The sequence below is a fragment of the Eptesicus fuscus genome, chromosome 2 (genome assembly GCF_027574615.1).
Source record: "Eptesicus fuscus isolate TK198812 chromosome 2, DD_ASM_mEF_20220401, whole genome shotgun sequence".
Lineage (NCBI taxonomy): Eukaryota > Metazoa > Chordata > Mammalia > Chiroptera > Vespertilionidae > Eptesicus > Eptesicus fuscus.
The window spans coordinates 100,137,131-100,151,784 of record NC_072474.1 but is presented as its reverse complement, the minus strand read 5'-3'; the positions used below and the strand labels follow the sequence as shown (position 1 = coordinate 100,151,784).

The 14,654-nt window shown below is 36.3% G+C and overlaps 1 long non-coding RNA gene across 3 annotated transcripts in view; it reads right to left on the bottom strand.

Moving 5' to 3' along the window:
* The window catches only part of LOC114231016 (uncharacterized), a 152,925-nt gene extending 147,703 nt beyond the window's left edge, over positions 1–5,222 (bottom strand). The window contains exon 1 of one of the 3 annotated variants that reach the window (XR_008557663.1): positions 5,149–5,222. This is a non-coding gene — a long non-coding RNA (uncharacterized LOC114231016). Of the gene's footprint in view, positions 1–5,074 lie in introns of all 3 variants that reach the window. The other 2 variants (XR_008557662.1, XR_003616993.2) reach the window with 2 other exon arrangements.
* Positions 5,223–14,654: the final 9,432 nt, after the last annotated feature.

Genomic DNA, 14,654 nt, shown 5'->3' with positions numbered 1-14,654 from the left:
TGATGTGAAAGTCCACATGTGAAATGTTACAATAGCATTAGTGTTTATTTTTAAAGTAAAAAATATAATTACAAGTTTTGTGTTCTTTTTTACTTTGTTGTAAAGAGAAGCTATTTTTCTAATAAGAACATATTTTTGACCTCTATACTTTCACCTCTCACATATGTATTTGGGATTGCATAATTATGTGAAAATAGGAGCCCACAAAAAATTCTCTTAATGCATATATAGTTTTTGTGTAGCGAATTATGTAAATATGTATTGTTTGAGTGAGAGTAAATAAATTGGTCTTCCTTTTATGTTTCATCTTTTATTATCATTTCTCCAATGTTTATAAAATTCTCTAAGCAGTAATTTTTTTCTTTAGGTAATCTGATATCAGTTTATTAAACAGAATAAAACTATGTTCTTTAGTCATAGTAGGGTATATATGGATTCTGGGGATCATTTTCATATATCTGAGAATAACAGAGTGGTGCATTTTCTTTATAATGTATTCAAGATGTGTAGGTTTCTAAGATTAAAGATAAGGTAAAAAGAACCAATACATTTTTCACAAAGTCTAGACTCTATATGTTCAGGACATAAAACTACAGTTGTCACAAAAGTTCCTTAAGTCATTTATTAAATTTCCAACTTTCAAACTTATAGCAAAAATGTTAAATACTACTTCAAATAAATGAACTTTATTATTGTTTTTAGTTTGCCCCTACCCCCCCCACCCCTGTATTATAATCATTATCATTTTTATTTCTTGATTTGTTGGGAAAAGGTTTATGTGTTCCTCCTTCTAACGGGGGTCTATGTCTAAAGTTTAATAAGACCAAAAGTGAAGATCCCTCATTTATCTTATTCCCCTCGGGTACTCCAATTCACAGAGTTGAAAGTTAGCTCTGATTTTTCTTTGGGGATCTTACTGCACTAATGAGCACTCAGGTGTAATACCTGGAATAAGTTTTGCAGGTGGAAATTTTTACTTATGGTGAGAACAAGCATGCAATCCCAGTGCAAAGTGATTTATTACAGCATTTTGCAATACCAGCAAAATGGTTCATACTTGCCAATTTTTGCTTTATGTGCAAAACTTTTTAAAATAAAAGTCACTGTATTCTTGGTATTAATTATGGTAGCATTTTCAAAAAGTATAAGCTCATAGAAAAGTTTGGGTATTTTTAAGGACAACTGTTCTTGAAGCAACATGACAGTGGTCTTGGTAGAAGGCTTTTTGTTACTTATAATCATACTAGAGGCCGGTGCATGGATTAGTGCACTGGTGGGGTCCCTCAGCCTGGCCTCACCCTCTTGCAATCTGGGACACCTCAGGGGATGTCGGACTGCTGGTTTTGGCCAAATCCCTGGGATCGGGCCGAAACCGGCAGTCCGACATCCCCTGAGAGATGTAGTAGTGCATGAAGTGGCAGGGGAAGAACCAGAGTCTGGGCCAGGTGCTGGGCCGCTCCCACTCATCCCAGCCCCACTGTGCCTGCCACCACCGCCACTTGGTAGCGTTGCTGCAGAGGCGATAGAGGCTCACGCTGCCGCAGCTGCCCAGCATCTGGCACCCATTGGTCAGCTGAGCAGTGGTCCCACTGTGAGAGCGCATTTGACCACCAACAGGGAGCTCCTGCATTGAGCATCTTCTCCCTGATGGTCAGTGCATGTCATAGCGACTGGTTGACTGGTCGTTTGGTTGATGGGTCATTCGGTCTCTTAGGCTTTTATATATAGAGATTTAAAAATATCCCAGAATACCATACAATCCTATCTACTAGAGATGATGGCTCTACTTTGAAAATATAAATATATGCACAAAGACTTCCTATTAATGCAAATTACTTTAAATTGCATTTATATCCACAGAAATGTGTTAATATATTATGTGGCATAATCAGTGAATAATTTATCTTTACAAATGTATATTTTAATGACTTTTTTATATATTTCACGGGCTTTTTAATTTCACTTTCTTAAGTTGTGAATTGGACTTTGTACACTTGGTGCTTAAAATTTTTATCTTGAGAGTTGTAGTGGCCTCACTTATATATGATATTGTATTTCATTTATTGTTTCTCTACAATAAAATAAATATGTATATTAAACATATCAGTGGTACAACAAACCCAGTTTGCCATTTTACAGATTTTATTACTCCCTCTGGGACAGTTCATCAGGGAAATATTATAATGCTTCCACTTTAACCAGAGGAAAGTTTCAAAAAAAAAAAAAAAACAACAAACAGCATTCTGTTTCTGCATTAGAAACCATTTTATCAACTGAATGATGATGAGTTTCCACTGCTTTCAGTACCTAAAAGACATGGCTCTTGTGGCTCACACAAGAACAATCTCTTCATAACAAATTTATTTGCTGGCATAAGCTATTCAATGCTTTATACTCTACTCACAATAACTCTGAGGCTTCCTTGAAAAGGTTTACAAATATGAATCCACAGAATTACTGAATTAGAATCACAGTTTTAATATCACCCTCTCATAGGAAAATCACCAATGTGATATCAGTGTATTTAGATCACAGGATAGGAAAGTCTTTGGATCATAAGATCCATAGTTGTGGTGGTGGTTTTGATGATGATAATGATGATAGCTAAAACATAAAGGTGTGCCCGGCTGGTATAGCACAGTGATTGAGCATCAACCCATGACCAGGAGGGCGCAATTCAATTCCCAGTCAGGGCACATGCCCAGGTTGCTGGCTTAATCCCCAGCAGGGGGCAAGCAGGAGGCAGTCAATCAACTTTCTCTCTCAATATTGATGTTTTTATCTCTCTCTCCCTCTCCCTTCCTCACTGAAATCAACAAAAGCATATTTTAAAAAATCATAAAAGTGTGTTCTAACCCCTTTATATCCTTACAATTATATAAAATGAGTCTATTCTTTACACTATTTTTAGCAGAAGAAGAAACTGAATCATAGACAGTTAATTAGCAAAAGGTCATAAAACTTCCCAGATCCAATACCTGTCAGTCTCTACCTCCATGAATTTCTGTATTACACACATACATACACACACACACACACACACACACACACACACACACACCCCTCAAATAACATCCCACGTGACTGTGTTTAAGGAAATATTACTGTAAACCCATATGCATTGCTCATATAAGCACCTTAAATTTCCATTATGGGGAAGGGAGTCAGAACTCAGAATCTTTGCTTCAATTCAAGGAAGATATACATTTATTTTGCAACCGTCTATGTATAATAACTAACACAACATGTTCTGCAACTCACTGACAACAAAAGCACAACTTCACAACTTACAGTTTTCTTGTGCCTTTTGCAATTCATGTATCTTTACCCCCAACTTGCAATTTTGGGGGAATTTATATGATATATTAATTATATAAAAGACGGTCTTAAAATAAAAAGTATGAGGCATAGCCAAACTCAGTGACTCATGAGGGCTGCTTTAACAAAGTACCTCAAGCTGGGAGCTTAGAACAGCAGAAGTTATTCTCTCACAGTTCCAGAGGCCAGAAGTCATTGAAAATGAAGGTCTTGTCAGTGTTGGTTCCTTCTGAGGGCAGAGAGGGAGAATCTGTTCATGACTCTCCCAAGCTTCCCATGCTGACCGGCAATCTCTGACATACCTTGGCTTGCAGATGCATCATTCCAATCTCTGCCTGTGTTTTCACACGCTATTCTCTCTGTCCAAATTTCCCTCATGTTGTATGAATACCAGTTGTACTGGGGTACTGGGTAAAGACCCACCTTAATGACCTCATCTTATCTTAATTAAATCGGCAAAAACCCTACTTTCCAAATTAGGTCACATTCACAGGCCTTGTGGTTTGGGAATTTAAATTTTTTTGGGGGGTGTGGAGAGACAATTCAACCCATAATGCTACTTTCAATTATAAACATATTTTCCCCACAATAATATTAAAACACTAACTTGACCTCATTTTCAAAACATTCATTAAAAAATATTACTCTTTATAATATGGTTAATATGTGCCATGCATTTTACCTATACCAGTTCATGAAATTTTCACCATAAGTTTAAGCAGTAGGGATTTAGACCAGGAAAGTCTGGCTCCAGAACCTTCCCCATTGATCTTACACCGAATTCCTTCTTTAGTCCCACACACTCCTGAACCGTTCCTCTTCTTTCTTTCTCGCCTCTCACTTTGCCACCTCAGAATTCTTCCAATTTGTCCTTCAGTTCAATCTCTGTTGCCTCCATATACTAGTACATTCTAGACATCCTTCATCACTGCTCAAAATTTACACAAGTGATATTGTTTTCTAATTGGCAAGATTTCAAGAAATGTAACTTAAACTAGCTTGCTGAAATACACAGGAATGGTAATGGGTGTATGGGTCACTCTTTCAAGTTCTCAATGTTAAAAGTTGGGGTCTTATACAGAAAATAACCAAAGCAAACTATAAGGGCTAATAATTATTTTAATAGAAATTCAGAGGTTTGGATTCAAAAGGGTTTGATAAGGAATCTGTGCTCTGTTGCAAAGTAGCTAGCACACTGATATTTAATTTCTTTAAAATAAGGGATATATATATATTTAACAGATTAGAAACCTGACGTAGGTGAAGTTGGGTAACTCACTACAGCTCAGATATCTAATAAACAAAAGCAGTCTTGAGCCTGAATTGGACTATCCCATACTACTTTTTGTAAAATTATTTCTAAAAATTAAATGAAATGAAACATTACAAATTATCTCCTTATGAAACCCCCCCCCCCCATTTTTTAACCTTTCCTGTGTGTGTTTTTTCCTCCTTAAAACATGTCTAAGTGACAATGCAAGGGCACATTCCAATTCCCAGTCATATTACATTCTCCTGCTATTTTTAGTCAGATATCAACATCATATATGTTTATCTTTGACTAATCCTTATAAACGACAGACTTGAATCCCAAATAACAACAAATGAATGAATAAATAAAAAAGAAACGTGATAATATTGTAACATATATTTTTAAATATGCTCATATTTCCCTTTTAAATGGGATGTTAATAATTAACACTTTGTGTTAAATATAAATATTCTATTATGTACATTTATCATGTTTATGGCTTACTGTATTAATCAGCTTGGGTTGTGATAACAAAATGCCATATGCTAAGTGGCTTAGGAAGCAAGTATATTTCTCACAGTTCTGGAGACTGAGAAGTCCAAGATCAAGAGCCCTCCTCCTGGCTCAGAGGCAGTTGTCCTCTTGTTCTGTCTTCACATGGCCTTTCCTAGGAGCATGCGGGAAAGGAGAGACAGAGAGACAAAGGAATAACAATTTTAAAAAGTCAGAAAAAGAGAAACACATCTCTCCTCTTCTTCCAAGCCTTACAATCCTGTGGGATTCGAGCCCTTTATGAACTCATCTAAACCTAAGTACCTCCTAAAGGCCCTATCAACAAATTGGGAGTTAGGGCTTCAAAATATAAATTTGTAGGGGAACACAATTCTGTCCATAAACTGATTCTATTCGTCTTACTTAAAATGATTCATATTTAGATAAGATGATACCTTAAAAGTAGGAAAAAATGTGAAGAATTTAAAATGTATCATAATGAATGAATTCTAATTTTATATTTTATATAGTAAGTCTTAACTCTTTTATGATTATCATCAGATTATCTTAGCTTGCCTTTGGCTATCTGTACTTAGATTTGAGTGTTCCCATAACATTAGGTAAAGATTGTTTTTGCTACAGTCACAAAAACTACAGAGGTTGTTGACATAATCTATTGTAATTAAATTCCCATTTATAGAAACTAGTGTTTGAATTAAGAGTGTTCTATTTCCATAAAATCTCGATATGCAAAATCTTATTATCCATGTTACTACTCAAATGTTAAAAAGCTCAGATTGAAAATATAGTTATATAGTCTATTTCCACTTAAGAAAAGAGCTTTAATAGAAAAAAATAAAATGTGCTATTTACCACATTGGTATTTTTGCAAGTCTTCTCAAAAAAAAGCTTTTACCTTTCTGTTTTACGACCATATTAAAGCCAATTATAGAAGAAGTCAATTTTTAGAACAAAACCCATTGCTGTTCAGTCAATTGCCCTGTCAAATTGTGCTTTCAAAGGAAGGTGTTGTGCCTACAGGTATTGAGGAAGAAGTTTATATTCATTTCAGCAGTCTCAGGGCGCCCCTCACAGTGTGAGCTGGTCGGGTAGTCTAGGCATCTCTGGGCCAGCAGATACCTGCAGTTTCCATTCCATTTTCTATACCTGTACCTCATGCCATCAGCATTTTCAGTAAAATGGGAAATATCAATTTAAATGCCAAAATAAATACATAAACCATTCTTTAAATTGTTTGTTTGTTTGTTTGTTTTTGGTATGGTTAGCAGCCAAAGAAGAACATGCTGTTCTTTTTATATATAAAGATGTAATTTACTTATAATTGCCTATTAACAAGGCTTACTTTTTTATGATTTGATTTGACTTATGTATGTGGGAGTAATGACATTATTTGGATCAATCTATATTCTTTCATGTGTTGGGAGGGAGTGTGGGGTAGAGAGAAAGAAAGAGAGAGAGAAAGAGAGAGTGAGAGGGAGAGAGAGAGAGGGTGAAGTGGGAGAGAGAGGCAGGGGGAGAGAAAGAGAGATAGAGAAAGTTTACTTGCCAAATACCATTTTAGGTTCTGAGAATGTCAAGATGGACCAGCTCTTGTACTCTAGAATCCCACCATCTGCCAGGAAAGAGAGAGACATGTTCCAGAAACTACTAAACTGTTGGATTTGTATGAGTTGTTGATACTATGAGGATAATATAATATGCTGCAGCAGCACAGGGCAGAGACTGATACATTCTCTCATGGAATAAGAAAACAAAGTCAGGAATGGCTTCATAGAAAAGGATTAACTTTACCCAGAGCGGTCTGGGAGATAGCCTCTAGAGCAGTGGTTCTCAACCTTTCTAATGCCGCGACCCTTTAATACAGTTCCTCATGTTGTGGTGACCCCCAACCATAAAATTATTTTTGTTGCTACTTCATAACTGTAATTTTGCTACTGTTATGAATCGTAATGTAAATATCTGTGTTTTCCAATGATATTAGGCAAACCGCTGCTGTATATAATGAAGCTCCAATAAAAACTAAGGGCAACTAAGTTCAAGTGAGCTTCCTGGGTTGGCAATCCTCTATGTATATCATCATACACAGATAACAGAAGGGCAATGCTTTACTGAGGAAATGTGAGCTTTTCTTCTTTTTAATGCATTTTATTGATTTCAGAGAGGAAGGGAGAGGGAGAGAGAAATACAAACATCAATGATGAGAGAGAATCATTGACTGGCTGCCTCCTGCACACCCCACACTGGGGATCGAGCCTGCAACCCGGGCCTGTGCCCTGACCGGGAATTGAACAGTGACCTCCTGGTTCATAGGTGATGCTCAACCACTGAGCCACACCAGCTGGGCTGAGCTTTTCTTTTAAACTCTCCCAGACTGCATCCTATGTGTCTTTTCCTTGGCTGATTAAAATTTACATCTTGTATTTATAAATATAATGCTATAAAACACTTTTTCTGAGTTCTTGGAATTGACTGTGGGAATTGTTGATTTGTAGTCAGCTGGTCTGAAGTAAGATAGCCTTGGAGAACCCCATACTTGCAAATGGTGTCTAAAGTACGGGCAGTCTTATAGGGATTATTCCCTCAGACAATTGTTTTAACGAACTGATTTCCGTGGCATTTAAATTTGAGTGAATAAATTTGTAGACCTGGTAGCTAGACAGATACTCTCATGGAGAATGTGGAATCCTCATATGACATAGTTTACTCTAAGCCTAACATAGCAAACCTCTTGGTTGTTGGAAGGACAATTTACTCAGAGTAGAGCATCCTGTTTGACAGTCACTTTTTTTTTCTGCTCAGTCACATATTAGAATTTCATTTGAGTCATATAAAAAACTAACGTGATAAAAATGGATGCACAGTAAATAAAAACTTTAAGAGATGTTTCAGTGAAAACTATCTAAGGCCCTGGAACACAAAATAAGTGGTCAGAGGCCATTATGGGCAGATGAGTTATTACTTTATTATAATTTAATTGTACATCACAGTGGTTAGACATTTATATAATTTACAAAGTTATCCCCTCAATAAATCTAGTACCCACCTGGCACCAAACATAGTTATGACAATATTATTGACTATATTTCCTATGCTGTACTTTGCATCTCCATGACTATTTTGTAACTACCAATTTGTACTTCTTAATCCCTTTACCTTTTTCATCCAGCCCTCCAACACTCATCAATTAATATTTTTTCTATTAAAGAAAGACAGAGCCAGGCTGGCATGGCTCAGTGGTTGACCATTGACCTATGAACCAGGAGGTCACAGTTCAATTCCCGGTCAGGGTACATGCCCAGGTTGCAGGCTCAATCCCTAGTGTGGGGCATGCAGGAGGCAGCCGAACAATGATTCTCTCTCAGCATTGATGTTTCTATCTCTCTTCCTCTCCCTTCCTCTCTGAAATCCTTAAAAATATATTTTTAAAAAAAGGAAAGAAACAAATTTAGTTATGGCCTAGGGAGGCAACTAAAGGAGAGACTGTATTATAAAGTGATCGGGGCAATACTTTAAATATGTTTGTCAAGATAGGCCTCTCAGAGACTCTTACCATTTGAACTGAGACTGAGATAGTCTTAAAGACCCAGGAATAAGAAGATCTGGAGAATAACTCAGACAAATCTGTCAACTGCAAAGGCTTTGAAACAGGAATGGTTTGACATATTCAGAAAATAGAAAGCCTATTGTGACTTGAATGTGGAAACTGAAGAGGAAATGTAAAAAGATTGGAAAGGTAACCATGAACCTGACATGTAGATCTGTCTCTGACATGAAAAGGGAACATTGATTTATACTAGTTTCAATTGGAAGAACTATTAGTAGATTTTAATCAAACAAGGAATGTAATATAATTTAACATTTAAAAGGACAAAGTGTGGAGAGTAGATTAGAGACCCAAGTAACTGGAAGTGGGGAGTCTATTTTAGTACACAGGCAAGAGATAAAAGTAAATTGGATAATAATGGCAGTAGAGATGGAGAGAATTTGATACATTCAGCATTTTGCACATTATTTTAACAGCAGTTGGTAATGGATTGGGTGTGATAGGTGAAGGAAAGTGATGAATCAAAGAGAGCTCTAAGGTTTAGTCAACTGGCAGGATGATTCTGATATTCCTGAAATGAAGAAGGCAAAAATTAAGAAAGTTTTAGTTGTGAATAACTATTTTTGTGCATGCAAAGTTTAAGATTTCTGTTAGACCTACAAATAAAGATGCTGAGTAGGAAGCTTGGAGTGAGGTTCAAGTTCAGGAGGAAGTAAGAGTACAGCTGAAATTTCATGATCGATCTGTACTGGGATTATATTCAAAGCCAGAGGCCTAGATGGAACTCCCTAGGAATAAAAATAATGTGTATAGAGATAATAGGAAACATTAAGACTGATCATTGGGGTTTTTCTTGTATCCACAGGACATGTAAATAAGGGAGAAACTGTAGCTGTGGGAACTAAGCAGAAAGTTAATGAAATTAGAGAAAAAGAAGAAATGGATTGAATCTCATTAAAAAGATAAGGGACATGGTCAGCACTGTCAAGAGCTTATAAAATTTGAGATAGAAAAGAGCAGCTACCTTTATCTATATATGTAATAGAGAAATATGCTAATTAACCGGGACACCATAATAGGTCGACTGGGCAGGAGGAGGTTGTGCAGCATCAGGGGCGGGGTGGCAGGGGCCTCTGAGCACCTGTGCTGGGGGAGGGCCTGATCAGCAGTGGCCGCTGCTGCTTCAAGGGCTGGAGAGCGAGGCAGGGCTGGACTGGTGACTCAAGGGTGGGTGGCACTTCGCGATTTCGAATCACGAGCTGGGCTCCTAGTTTTATCATAATGGAGATCATTGTTAACAAGAGCATGTTTGCTGGACTGATAGGAATGGAAACCACTGTAAAGTGAAAAGAAATACATGCAAACAGAATATTCAGGCAAATGTGTTGAGAAGTTTACTAAGAAGGGGACCAGAAGATTGGGGCAGTAATTGGAGCAGGATATAGGCTTGAATTTCAAGCTTCCATTTAGTTTTATTTTGTCTAATGTAAGATAGTAGAGGAAGTTTGCTTCATGGCAGAATATTACTATAATAAAGAAAATACAGCCGAAACCGGTTTGGCTCAGTGGATAGAGCATCGGTCTGTGGACTGAAAGGTCCCAGGTTCGATTCCGGTCAAGGGTATGTACATTGGTTGCGGGCACATCCCCGGTGGGGGTTGTGCAGGAGGCAGCTGGTCCATGTTTCTCTCTCATCGATGTTTCTAGCTCTCTGTCCCTCTTTCTCTCCCTTCCTCTCTGTAAAAAATCAATAAAATATATTAAAAAAAAAAGAAAATGCATACATTAATTGTAAAACTAAACCCCTAACAAATTACAAGTAATGCAATGTGAAAACTAAGAAGAGGAATTTTTAAAATATATCTATTTATTTATTTTTTAATCTTCACCCAAAGATACGTTTAGTAATTTTGCAGAGACAGTGAGGGAGAGAGAGAAAGAAAGAAACATCAATGTTAGAGAGAAACATTGATCAGTTGCCTCCACTATGTGTCCCAAATCGGGGGGGATCAAACAAAAAACGTAGGCATGGGCCCTGAATGGGAATTGAATTCACAACCTTTTGGTATACAGAATGATGCCCCATCCAACTGAGTCACCTGACCAGGGCAAGGAATTTTTTTTTTTTTGATAGTGCAAAGACTTCTTATGTTTCTTATGTAACATAAAAAACATATTGAATATGTATTCAAACAAAAGTAGGCTTTTTATGAATGATGGTAGGAAGATAAGGAATTTCTTGTTTTTTTTTTCAGCTGATTTATAAGGAGTGGTAGTTACCAGGACTTGTTGGATGAACATATAGTCTTGCTGCTATGTGGTACCTGAGGCAACCCAAAAAGTGAAGCATGATGGAATTGTACTCTGAATATTTTGAAGAAAGACAGCCTAGAGGCCAAAATACTTAGCTTAAAGTTATTGGAAATGTGGGCAGAATTTCACTTAACCTAACGATTGTATGGTGGACATGAGTTTGAAAATCTTATTTAAATCTAGATGTAGCCAAATGACTAAATTCTAGCAATTGAGATTACAGTGATTTCTGATATTAACTACCCAGATTTGGGTCAAACTTCACAGGTTAAGGTCATAGTCCTCCATCAGACTGTCTTTGCCTTACTGTAGATGCCAGATACAATCGTAGGGGTCCCCATATCTGACCAGCTGGGTACCATTTTGAGGGTTGTCATTATCCAGTGAGGTTTGATAATATGGCTAGATGACTCTCAGCATTTAGGATTTATAGGTTATTTCCCAGGAATCAGGAACAAAGGCCAACTGAATTCTTGATTTTAAAGATTTTTATGGTTATCTCTCAGGAACCATGGACAAAGACAAAATTATTTATGGTACAGAGATGGAAGTAAAAACCTTGTCTAGGTCCTCTTTGAAATCAACTTATAAGGAGCTGATTCTACTGTGAAGCAAACCATTTGCCCTTCTACTTTTAGTGGTTCCTCTGGCTTCCACCTTGAATATTACGTTTGGAGCTCTAACAGCCATCTTGAATCATGAGTTGACTTTGAGGATGACAGCCACATTCTAGAAAAAAGCATGGTAAATTATGAACCAGGAGCTAAATCCAGCCCACTACCTGTTTTTGTCTATACCATTTTATTGGAATGCAGTTATACCTATGCCAGAAGGTATACTGTCTAAAGTAACTTTGCTACCATGGCAAAGTTACTTTTTGTGACAGAAGCAGAGTGGATTAGTTATGATAGAGACTCTGAGGCTTGCAAAGTTAAAATATTTCCTGTCTGGTTCTTAGGAAAAAGTTCTCTTACCCTGGATTTAGAATAATGGAAAAGAAAATGAGTCTGTGTCCTTGGTAACTGAGCATTTTCTGCACCAGCCTTGGACTACTTACTTAAAGGTTTTGTTCAGGTGAACAAACAAACAAACAAAACTACACTTCTAACTCTTATTGATAAATGCAGGTAAATCTAATCCTTAGTGATAAATCTGGTATTTAGCACAGACTTAATGCTTAATATGTAAAATGTTTTTATATTAAAATATAAAATATTTAAATGTTAGATATCAACATTTTTGCTATTAGTCATTTATTTTACTTTAAGGGAGGTTTTAAAAACTTTTTGGTAATTTATTTCAAAGTCTCATTTTTTTAACACTCATTATAAAAGTGCTAATTAGGAGGGGGAAAAAAGTTAAAGTGAGAATTTAAAGACAACTATTAATATCTTTCCTCTTCCTCTAACATGATTTTCTTGATTTTCAATGAGCCAATATTTGTCGTGATCCAAAAGTATTCTGAGAATGCAGTCATTACTGTAAATATCCCACAGCAAGATATAAATTCTACTAATTACCATATGTCAAGTTTTTCATCTCCTCACTCAGAAGCAAGTTATCAGTGTATTTTTCTGTGATTAATGCCAGAGCTATTTCTCAAAAAAAAAAAAAATTGCTATGCCTGTTTTTAACAGAATATTCAGAGTCTTGCCTGAGTTTTCCAACATTTTATCTAAAATGCTGTTAACATCTGGAGGGATCTTCGTTGATATTGAACAAATGCTACATTAAGTTTTAGTGTTATTAAATCTTACAGTAGATCAAATAACATCCCAATCTACATCAGGCAAATGCCATGGTTACAAGAATTTATAGTAGTATCTCAGCATAGTTCCATAATTACACATTTATTTAACCAATTAAGCATGAAAGTGGCATTATTGTCAGAGATATGATATATGACCTGAACATAATTTGGTTAATGAGGAACAAGAAATGCCTGCTAAGTAGGGCAGGTATTCTGTTAACAGAAAATTGCTAATTGCCCCTGACATATGTCAGATTGAATGGTCTTATGTAAAAAAAAAAAAAAAATGCTGAGTGGAGAAACCTTTTTGAAAATAGGCCTCTTCTTTTTATTTTTAAAATGTTTGTAAACACTCTAGTAAACTGAAGGGGGAAAAAAGTTAACTATAGATTGTGGCTGCAGACATTGTGCAAATTTTCCTGTGTACTCGGTCGAGGATAAATAACTGCTGCCATTTCAGGTTTTTGTCCGTTATGAACTTCTAGAGAAAAATCTTTACTCCCAATTTCTAATTATCCAGACTCCCAAATGGGTTCACCCACAGAATCCCCTGGCTTAAATTGGAGCCAAGTCTTAACTTACAAAATCCCTTTAACTCCCTCAATTCTTTCTCCTTTCTCATAAACGAGAAAGACAATCAGCATTTTACCTGAGGATGGGAAAAATGTTGAAGGTAACAGATTTTTTGAATGCCTGTATGTAGGGTTCCAATGAAGGTCCTTATTGGTGATTAATAATGAATTAATGGAAATATAAGCTGTCTAGGGACTGTGGGATGGATTTTTTTAAAGGTGTTTTCTGCTAGGACATACAAAATACCAGATGAAAATGGAAATTGTGAAATACAGAATATTTAGAAATACAGAAAATTTAGAAAATTTTCTGATTACTCAGCTTGTAGTCCCTGAAACAATTCAGTATAATTTTCTAGAGACTACATTTCTGTATTAAAATATATGGATAGGGCTTATGTAAAATACTAATTAAGAACTCTTATTTTTTGCTTTTAATATTCTTTGATGTGTTAGTATGGCTGTTTTCAAATGCTGCGTTAAAGGAAGCAGTGTTATAGAGTACAGATTATAGTATACAGTTTTTATATGACCAGATTTATTATGTTAGTCTATTTTATTTTTTTAAATATATTTATTTATTTCAGAGAGGGAGAGAGAGCAATGGAAATACCAATGATGAGAGAGAATTCACACCGGGGATCAAGCCTGTAACCCAAGCATGTGCCCTGACTGGGAATCGAACTGTGACCTCCTGGTTCATAGGTTGACGCTCAACCACTGAGTCATGCTGGCCAGGCTATGTTAGTCAATTTAAATAGCTCTTTTGAAACTTGTTTCATCATAATTAAATTATATATTTAATATTACATTTTATTTATATGTAGAATAAAATATACTCTATCTGTACCATAATATAAGACTTCAAGAGAAGGCTGAGGCTCAGAAGTTGGAAGGGCAGTAATGAAAGCATTAAGAATTATCACCAAAACAAAGATGTGTTCTTAAAGACCAAAGCTAAGATCATCTGCACCCTTTTCATACTTTCAATTATTATGTACAGATGCAAAATTTGGACAGTGAAGGATGATAGGAAAAAAGTGACGAAGTTGAAATATGATGTTACAGGAGAACTGTTTGGATACTATACTGCCAGGGAGTTGCGTAAGTGAGTCCTGAGGCAAATTAAGCCTAAAACATCACTGGAGGCAAAAGGATGCTGTTGAAGTTATCCTACTTTGAGCACATCATAAGAAGGTAGGGTTCTGTAGAGAAAAAATTCATAATGCTAGGAAAAATAGAAGGCAGCAGGAAAAAAGAAAAACTAATGTTGAGATGGAACAACACCATAAAAGAAGCCAAAGGCATAAGTCTATAGGAGCCAAGCAGGGCTGTTGAGGACAAGACATTTTAGATATCATCTACTAATGGGGTCTCTAGGAGTGGACGCTG